Here is an 11,427-nt window from a genome sequence, read left to right as displayed (position 1 = left end):
TCATCTGAACATGCCATCTATCCTAGTTCTTGATTGAAACTCGACAAATTGGTTGAAAACACACTGAGCCTCATCAAACCTTACTACTTATACCAGTTGTTGGGGGTTAACATAGAGGAATAGAGAAAACAGAGAAAGAATGAAGGCACTAAAATATCGAGAAAGATGAAATCTGTTTTATTAAGTGGTATGACTTGGTATTTATATAGAGTACCAAGTAAACCAAAACTTAAGATAAACGCATATAAGATATTTTGAATCACACGTACTAACACCGAAATGCTAATCTAATTGAGAAGTCATGAGCTTTAACAAAATATTAGTATTTATTCAATTAACTCCGTATATAAATAAGTTAGATATATTCTCTTATTATCACTAAAAATTAGTTTTTATCTATTAAAACCTGCTCTAAAAACTTGAGATTTTCAAACACATAGTTTCAAAAGTGTATAATTATAGTCATATAGATTTTCATTCCACATTATCGATAAAACGTCACTCTATTAATTAAATGTTTTTTAAAACAAAAATTAATTTATTTTTTTTATTTTACCTGATTATGCATGAACTCATGTAAAAAATATTTTTCTTCAAAGAAATAAAAACATTTATACAGCTATGAACATTACCAGTTGTCTTCCTTGTTGCGTTGTAATTATCTGACACTGATACTCTCTTTTTTTATGAACAGTTAGACCTCCGGAGGGGCAGTATTTTTTACAGGGTAAGAATTCTACCTATTTGGATTACCTCTATTTGAATTGGTACGTAACACCAACAACTGTTTTTTATTCTACAACTATCATATTACCTAATATATATTTTTTCTTGTTTGAACACACATCTCTTAATTTAAATTTGATTTTTCTGCGTTGGTCTTCTACATTAAAATTGTTTCCCCACCATTTCGAAAACGTTATTTTTCTCTATGTAAAATACTTAATAATTTTTAAACAAAAATTTTAAATTTATATTGTAGTTATAAAATATTATTTGTGGAGATTTGTAATAGTCATAATTCAGAACTTTGATTCAAAAATAAGAAAAGAAAAGAAAAGCGTAATAGAATTTCCAAATAAGAAGTCTAAAGATAAAGACATAATAAAATTATAGATATACAAAATGATAATAGTATAAAAACTAAATTATCTTTAATTAATATAACACTAATCATTTATTTTCGTCCACTAATTTTAACACAATTTTCAATTCATATAACATCTATAAAGATGACACGAATATCAAGTAATTCATTCACTTCAAAATTTTCAACAATAAAAAAATATCTCGAATACATCAGAGTTTACAAATCCCATAACTTAAGGTTAATCAGACTTAGACTTTACATATCTATTAGGAATATAAGCTTCAATAAGATTAAACATACATCATATTAAACTTAACTAGATATAAAGAAGCTATGACTATGCTGTTTTCCCAAGCGTCTAGTACATTCCCTCTGCGGCACCAACCTTTTTATTAGCATATGCTTCCCTGTAAAAAAACGTTTATAGCGTGACAAAACCAACAAAACACAAAAAAAAAAAAGTAAGTTAATCATACATTAATCATGCCATGTCATAAAACATACACCTAAATCAATATATACAGATACATAACATCATTTTCAAATGCATGAATCTACTTCCGGAAGGTGAGTATGGATATAATCAAATCAGCATAGAAGCTTGTATTTGTTGTAACACACCTATCATATGTGTTGGGAATTTTAGGGCTTTTGATAATATGAGAGATATAAGAGATATATGTGATATGTTATACGGAGGAACATGTTTTTGTATTTTATTGATATACTCTATATATAGAGCAAAATATAACAAATATCAAGTATAAAATATTTATAATATCTCACTCCTAATCTAAAATAATAACAAATTTCTAAAACTGACACATATCTCTAAAACTGAAATATTTTCTAAAAACTAATTTAAATAAAAAAAAGATATTAAGTAATATTCTCAACATTCCTCCTTGCTTAATATCTGTTTATTTTATATCTTCAGATTTGATTCTCCATCTTTTGATGCTTGATTTTCTCCTCTTTTTGTGTTTGCAATATTTGTTTTTCTCCTTCTTCCATGGCATCACATCTTTCTTCAATTTGGCATCATCCTTCATATTTCTTCTTATATCAGCATCATCTTCTTTTTCTTTGTTCGGTGTGGATTTCATTGGAGTGGCATTGGACCTTTTGTGAATATTAAAATGTGAACCTCCATCTACTTTCTTCACTTGGACATCTACTTTCTTCCAAAGATATTTATCTTCTAATTTTGATCCTTCTTTCATGTTCACTTTCTTTGTATCAAATTCCTCCTTCATAAAATCCAGCGCAAATCTTTTGTCTTTCATGTGGACTTTAAATACCTCTATGTTGTTTGCATTTTTGATCACACATACTTTATTTTCAAAGGAGACCTTATAACCTTTCTCTAACAATTGAGCAACACTTAACAAATTCTGGGTAATCTCAGGAACATATAAGACATCAAAAATTAATTTGATACCTGAATGAGTTTTAATTGAAACTGTTCCTGTACCTTTCACAGCAAGTTGTTCTCCATTCCCAATTCTTACCTTGGAAATATTTGATTTATTCAGCTCCTTGAAAATTTCTCTATCATGAGTCATATGGTTTGTGCAACCACTATCTATAATCCAATCTTTTGAAGATTGGTTGGTTGTGACACATGATGTTGTAAAAAGTAGATCTTCCTCTGATTTATCCTCATCTGATTTATTCTCCACAATTTGAACATCTTCTTCAGAATCTTTAGATTTGCATACCTTTTCCACATGTCCCAATTGACCGCATTTGTGACATTTGACATCTGGCCTCCACCAACACCAATTGGGTTGATGACCTTTTCTCTTGCAATGGGGACAAGATGGAAAAACCTGTGTGTTGTTGTATTTGCTCCTTATATTTTTCTTGACTATGAGAGCATTATCTTCCGTGTAATTTAAATCACCTTCAACCGCCTCATGATCTTCTCTCATCAATCTTCGTTGTTCTTGTGCTTGCAAGGCATGTATCACCTCTGTAAAGGTGATTGTAGACAAATCTTTTGTGTTTTCTAAGGAAGCAATAGATGCCTCATATCTTTCCGGCACCGTCACCAGAATTTTCTCAACGAGTCTGGAATCTGAAAACTCCTTTCCCAACAATTTTATCTTGTTGGCAATACCCAACAATTTGTTTGAGTATTCTTTAATCGTCTCTGACTCTTTCATTCTTTGCATCTCAAACTCCCTTATCAAGTTCAAAACTTTCATGCCTCGAATCTTCTCGTTCCCTTCATATTCTGCTTTCAAGTATTCCCATATTTCTTTGGGAGACTTTAAAGTCATGATCCTGGTCATAATCATTTGTGAAACACCTGCGAACAAGCATGATTTTGCCTTTGCCTTTCTCGTTTTCTTTTCTTTATGCGCTTTCATTTGAGCCATGGTGGGATTTTCAGACAAGGGAACATCATCTTCCTCCACAACTTCCCATAGATCTAGCCCCTCTAGATATGTTTGCATCCTTACCGCCCATAGATCATAGCTTTCACCATCAAAGAGTGGAATAGCGACGTGCGACATATTTCCTTCCATTCTATCGGCAGTAAGAACAATGGCTCTTGATACCAGTTGTTGGGAATTTTAGGGCTTTTGATAATATGAGAGATATAAGAGATATATGTGATATGTTATACGGAGGAACATGTTTTTGTATTTTATTGATATACTCTATATATAGAGCAAAATATAACAAATATCAAGTATAAAATATTTATAATATCTCACTCCTAATCTAAAATAATAACAAATTTCTAAAACTGACACATATCTCTAAAACTGAAATATTTTCTAAAAACTAATTTAAATAAAAAAAAGATATTAAGTAATATTCTCAACAATATGTTTACGTATAATTTATAAATCCAAATAATACCACAATGCATCTTTAATACCATCCTAATTAAATAGGAATTTCTCAAATTTTTTATTTCAAAAACCTCTATCAAAGTTCATTCAAATATAAACCTTACGAAATATCCAAAACAACCATAAGGTTTCCATACAAGTTTTAACTTTCTGAATTAAAAAAAAAAAAATCATGCTAAAAAAAATCTGAAATCTTTTTCAAAAGTTTTCCAAAACTCCCAAGTTTTACTAGCACGACTCCTTACACTATGCATCACTAACAACATTTGTATCAACATTTGTTCATGTATAACAATCATCACACAAACACAAACACAACAAAATAAGAGTGAATTAACTAGATAAAATATCACATAACAATATTATCCAAACACATGTATCTACACACAATACAACAGTCACTCATCGACCACTTTGACTCGCAAAATGCTCACCAAGTGACCATGCTAATCGTTGCCTAGCGACCTCTCACAGTTGTTGAATTCTTGTGCCTACAATTAGATACAACGAATATGTCATTCACCTTCCTGAACACCACTAACCAAGATTTGAACTCATAACCACCAAGTTCCAAACAACACTCAAAACCAAACATGTTATTACATTTATCTTGTCATTCACCTACACAACAAAAATTACAAGATATTTTACACACACATGTCACGTCCAAAACAATTATAAAAAAAAATTAAACACATCAAATGCATACAACAAGAATCAAACACATGACCTCCAAATCTTCACAAAAAGCTCTTACCAATTATGCTATAGTTCACTTATATAGAATTTTCTACATATTAATGTAAATAATGCCAATAATGTCCAACCCACCATTCTTGAAATACAAATATTTTTCCTAGGTCTTACACTTATCATACCTAGGGTAGATTTAAGAATATGACTAGTTGCTCTACTAACCACAAAAAGAGGTGCCCATGGTAAATTTTGGTCATAATTCAATTGCCCTGCCAACCCATGTTCAACAAGATTCTAGGCTTATCCAAAACCACAACTTGTCATGTATGACAAGGTTAATCCCTTGTGGTTTAGCCATAGTTCCATTTCACACCATGGCAATCCCATAAAGACCTCCATCAACTCTTGCCACCTATTATGTTCCTCTATGTTAGTCTAATAACTAGTAGAGCTTGGATAACTTCATTATAGCAGACTCCTAGTCAAAGCTCATCCTATGCATACACACAAGGTGGCACAACGAGAGTCACTAACACACCATTCATGTCTTTAGGCAAGATTCTAGTAGATTTCGACTCTTTTTAGTCCAGGTTTCACTCAAACAAACCACATTGAATCCTCTTGCCCTATATGACATAATATGCATGCATAAAAAACATAAACAAATATTCATTCTACCAGTCATCCATTGGTGTAAACATACATATTAACATGAACAACAATACATTATAGGAGTATTAACTCAACAATAAGAACAACCAACAAGATTAGCTTCCCTTTCTTGAACAAAAATTCTTAGGAAAACTAGGTCTCTTAAAGATGGATGCTTTACTTTCGAAAGGCTTCCTCGAACTCTCACTTTAAACTAGGATTTTTAGAATGAAAGGAGAACCAAATGAGAGAGTGAGTGAAGAAAATGTAGTAACATGACACCTTATATTTGACTTAATGTGGTTCGACCTCTGTCCTTTGAATGAGACAAAGTTTTCAATCCTCTACACCTCTGTCCCAATATAAAGCAACACTATACCATAGTGTAAGTTCGTGCCTGACCTTATCCCTTAGAAAAGGGTGACAATGTATCAAAAATAAAGGTTTCATGTTCTACCAGATATGTTCTCTCCCTTCTACGTGTCTCTTTATGGTCAACTACAATCATCCTCAATGCACAAGAGAACTTAAGCACTCTAGCACAACCAACACAACCTTGCAGCGTCTAAGACATGCAAGGTATAAAACCTCATCTAGCCATCTATTGCTCTTACAAGGCTAGTCATCTAATAGACCAATCGTCTAATAGACCACAATATCTAATAGAACAATCGTCTAATAGATCACTCGTCTAATAAAGCACAATTTCTAACAGACCAATCTACCTTCTACTAGACAGGTCTAATCAAGACTCATTTAACAGGTTTAAGGGATCGTCTAATGACTCTTTCTCAGTTATAACCTTCCTTCCAACTTAAGACTCGTTTAAGGTCTTGCTTTCAAAGCTCACAACGTCTATTCTAAGGCATACGCATTTTCTAGGTCTCCCAATATCCATATAACTTTTGAAAGAGAGACACACTTGAGATAATAGAAGATGAAATTTGATTATTAACTTGAACAACAATAAGAACAAATTCACTCTATATTTTAAAGAGATTTAAAGCATACAATAGAAGAGAATGTGTAGATTCAAGATTGAAGTGATGTATTCTTTTAGTCACTCCATTCTATTGGGGAGTATTAGTACAAAAATTCTTATGAAGAGTACCATTGGTGATAAGTAATTCACAAATTTATTACAAATGTACTAACCACCCAAATCATCTAAAAAAATTAATAACAACATTATGTTTAGTTTTAAGAATAGTACGAAATATAAGATATACAAAAAAACTCATAACAATGCTTCGTAAAATAAACCCAATAATGACAGGTATTGTTATAAACAAAAGAGATATAGGATCCACCTTTGCTATGAACTAGTGAGGAATCCTATACATAATCATGAACCAAGTCAAAAAAGTGTGTGAGAGGTAGAAACATTATCAATAAAAGGTAAAACCAAAAATTTGACAAGTTTATAACCATATCATCAAAATATATCATTGGTTTGTAACTTGCCTAAAACTCTAGGGGAGACTAAGTAATTTAACTAGGATAAAAAAACACATGTCTAAGGCAATAATGCTATAAATAGAAGCTATATGATGCAAAATTCAAATGAAAATGTGATAAATCAATAGTGGAGGTTGTGAGAGTTGGATTGTTCATTCCATCTAACATATAAAGTCCCCATATATGTGACTTATCCCAACTAGGCTCTCGGATCGAGGATCCTACACATAACAATTAGTGAAAACAAGATTGAGTAATGATAGTAAAAGAAATAGGTAGGACGAAATTTGAGGACACAAAAGACTTAAGATCACATAGCATGTGATGTGAGGCATCAAAATCATGATCCGTAGGGAAAGAGACACACCTAATGAATTAGATGAAAACAAATCTTTTAAGGATAATTGCATTTGACTGGGTAGTAAGAAATTTTTGATATTATTTTACAATATCAAATATGCTAATGGGATACAGAGAGTCCTCATTTTCATTAACCATTTTTAATTACACAACAAAATAACAAAGAACAATAAAACTAAAAATACAAAACAAAGAAGATCACCAAAAAAATATAGTATACAACTTAAACCAAACTAGAGCATAAACATAAAGGAATAAGAGAGGGTTACACATGATAAACACAAATCTGATTAAACAAAATATTAATTTTAAATAAAATTATAATCGTTAACCATAAAATTAAAAGTCCATAAAAATATTAGTAATCGTAGGATAATATTTTACTTATATATATATATATATATATTAATTAATATTAAATATTTCCAACAATCTTCCACATAATTTAAAAAAGAAAAGAAAAGAAAAGATATCATCTTTTAAAACAAAATACTGCAATTCAACATGAGGATTCTTTTGGGTTTGAGCCTTACACCTAGTGCTTAAAAACTTCCACTCAAGAAAATGCAGAGACTTTATTTTTTTTGGGTTACATCCCCTATGATTGGGTTTTTGCAAATAATACAAACAATATCAGTGTTTATTTTAGGTTCTAATTAGTGGTTGGGCGTTACAACCTTGTGCTTGTATCTTGTTTCATGAGTGTCACTTAGAGACTTGTCCAAGTCTCACAATGGTGGCTCCACCATCACACTCACTAGGTAAACCCTCAAAGGGTCGTTTGTGACTCACATCCCTAAAATAATTGTCACTGGGTTTATTAAGAAGTTTTTTTTTTAAAAAAATATAAGCATAATAATGTACATACCTCAACCTAATTGTTGTCACAATTTATAGTACACCTCGTCATAGAAATGATATTAGACAACATTTATTGAAACAAGTTGGTATACTTTAGTTAAGAACAACATTATTATTACCCATTGAACTCCATTTTATGGGATTGACATTCACGTGGAGATAAGTGTCCACTATTGCAACTAATTTATGGGATTTAGTCTCATTCCCCTCGATGACTCAAATACTTGTTGATACATCAATCCTTTGATAAACATATTTGCCATATTTCTTTTTGACTTAACAAAGTCAAGACAAATAATACCATGAGTAATTAAGTTTCTAATGAATTTGTCTCCCATTCTCATATGCCTTTTTTTCATTGACATTTTTACTAGAAACTTTAAATATAACAATTTGATTGTCACAATGCATTGAAAATAGAAATAATTTATGCTTGCCTAATAGACCATGGCATAATAAATTTTTTTAACATATTTCCATGATAGAGCACCTTCATCCAAGGTTAAAACATAACCATAACCAGTAGTTAATTTTTGTGTCACTAGAATCAATATCCAAAACCACTTCATAAAGTTGTTGAGTGTAACATCCTGTCCGGATATTACGAATTTAAATAATAAAACAAAAACATAATAATAATACTTCATTTATTATAAATTGTTTCCCAAAAACCGCGGGAATTTAAATCTTTATTACACTGATAAAACCAACTTTTATAAACACAATACATTATAAAAAAAAGGTCTCCTTATTTCTATAATTCAAATGATTACAATAAAATCCTTAAAACTCATCAAATGATAAAACGCTGCCACAAAGTTTCCCAACTATCCCACGCTCCGGCTTTAAGCTCCACCAAATTCACCTGCAACATCATCTACTCCCATGTACCACGTACACGATCATCGCCAAACACATGCAGATAGGGTGAGCTAAAGGAATATAAACATATGCAACAATTTATATAACAAAACACACACATTAAAGGAACTCCATCCTTTGGTCTCATCACCCATGGCCACCACCATGTAATCCATATTCTACGTCTTTGGTTGATAACCTCAAGCCATCGTTGTTGTCCAACCTACAAGCCATCACTTGTAGAACACATGTGGAAACACTCGCTATTCCGAGCCACAACTCAAAGAATGCTCGTATTACCCTCCATCGTGAGCCATGTAACATCACGTCCGGATATTATGAATTTAATAAAATAAAATAAAGTAATTAATTACATACACATTTAACAATACCTCGTTTCCCAAAACACGGGAAATTTAAAACTTTATTGATTTACCAATAAGTCCATAAATACAAAACTGCGAGTTTAGTCAAATAGGCTATGAGCCTTTACATCATATTTCAAAATAAAATAACGAAAACGTGAACACAAAGATTCCCCTAATCATCACCTGCTCACGTGTACCGCGTACACGATCATCGCCAAACACAAGCAGATAGGGTGAGCTAATAGATGAAACACATAAAAATATACCAAACACACAAACATGTATAATAGATAAAACAATATATATCAATAACACAACTCTTCCTTTACACCGCATGGCCACAACCATATATGATATCCTTTCATTTCCCATAACGCTTGCTCCATTCCCATCACATGGCCACTACCATGTACACCGATACACCTCGTGGAAGAATCGTTACCTTCCCTCCACATGGCCACCACCATGTATAGTAAAGTATATCAGGGAACCTCGATCCAGTTCTTTCACATGGCCACATCCATGTTAGCAGTGTTCTACATCTCCTTTTAAGTATCTCAAGGCGCCCTGCTACCACACCTATCGGCCACAACCGATAGAGCACGTGCAGAAATCATGCTACAGATCACACACCGTAACGCCAGGTGGAGTTTCCAAATACGAACATAGTCCATAACGTCCCAGGACTATCAAACTCGTCAGTGACTCACTGAGGAGGGCAATCCATCTAGACCCATCCGTACTGGCCACAACCAGCACACTCACACCGGCACACTCGCCAACCCGAGCCACAACTCAAGGTCCCTCGTGTTTATCCACTATCCCGAGTCACAACTCAAGGAAAGTCATTTCGGGCCATAACCCATAGAATGCCACGTGCTTAACCCCTATCCCGACCCACAACTCAAGGATATGTTCCGGACCACAACCCATAGAACACCAGCAAGCCCACCAAGGAGATATTTTAAAAGTCATGTAGACCACCTCTCGCAAGTTCCATATCATCTCATAAACACAATAGAAACACCTTCCTTGAACGTACATCTTCACCCTTGCTTGCTTAAACTAAGAACCTTTATTTAACCACTCCAGCTCACCTCTCTTAAGCTAGACCCACCAACCTGAGCGAGCCTCCAGAACCACTGCAGCCTACGTAATCTCACTTAAGCGAGCTCATGCTCGCTTGGGCGAGACCCTCGCTCGCCTAGGATTAAAATGCCTCGTCTAGGCGACGAGTTCCACAAAACCACAAACCTTCCCTCGAGATCTCGCTTAAGCGAGAGGGTCTCGCTTGGGCGAGACGTGCTTTCGCTCAAAACAACAATCAACCTCGCCTGCGCGAGTTGTTCAATCAAACCACACAATTGCACACGAATTCTCGCTTGGGCGAGGCATACTCGCTTAAGCGAGATGACCTGTCGCCCAAGACCAAAGCACACCGCCTAGGCGAGATGCACGAGCAGAACTCGAAACTGAGTCTCTACAACTCTCGCCTAGGTGAGTCTGGCTCGCCTGAGCGAGTAGTGCAGAGTTTGGCACTGGTTTACACACACAACAACAACAATTGTACCCCAAATTTCATTCCAATGTACACCATTCGTTCAGAACAATCCCATCAGCATATGCAATTAATTAGACACGAAAAATAAGCCTCCAAAAACCCAACTTGTCATAATCACGGTACATACAGAGGGTAACCCCATTTTGTTCATGCATTTAGACCAAAACATTCAATAAAACAGTATCCAGACTCAAAATCCCTAATTCACCACATGGGACACATGAAATTCATGGCAGACAACATCACAATCATGCAATATTAACCAATTACACAATTTTTTGGATTTAGCTCCCCTAACCTGAAATTTCCTTGCTTAAACTTGAATTCGGAAGATTCCTTTGATCTCAAATGGCTGACTCTATCACCACTTCAGTTTCTCCTCTCTCTTCTCAAATTTTGCCTTTTATAAGTCTTACTACTTGGTTAATGAAAAAAAAACGAGAATATGATTAATTTTTGGTTTTATTGCTTTTCAAGGGCCATGACTTGATTGTTTCTCAGCCTTTAGCTGCCCACTTTCTGATAGGTTTCTCTACCTTTTCATATTCAGCCCACAACCAAAGTTTAAGCAAAAAAAGTTAAATTTGACTCACCAAGGTTCGAACCCATGACCTTCTTATTACCAAATCAAAGCTAAACCACCAGGCCAACTTA

Source organism: Vigna unguiculata, chromosome 8, assembly GCF_037176805.1.
Source record: "Vigna unguiculata cultivar grain cowpea cultivar isolate G323 ecotype 2 chromosome 8, ASM3717680v1, whole genome shotgun sequence".
In the NCBI taxonomy this organism is placed as follows: domain Eukaryota; kingdom Viridiplantae; phylum Streptophyta; class Magnoliopsida; order Fabales; family Fabaceae; genus Vigna; species Vigna unguiculata.
Note: the sequence above shows the minus strand (reverse complement) of the source record.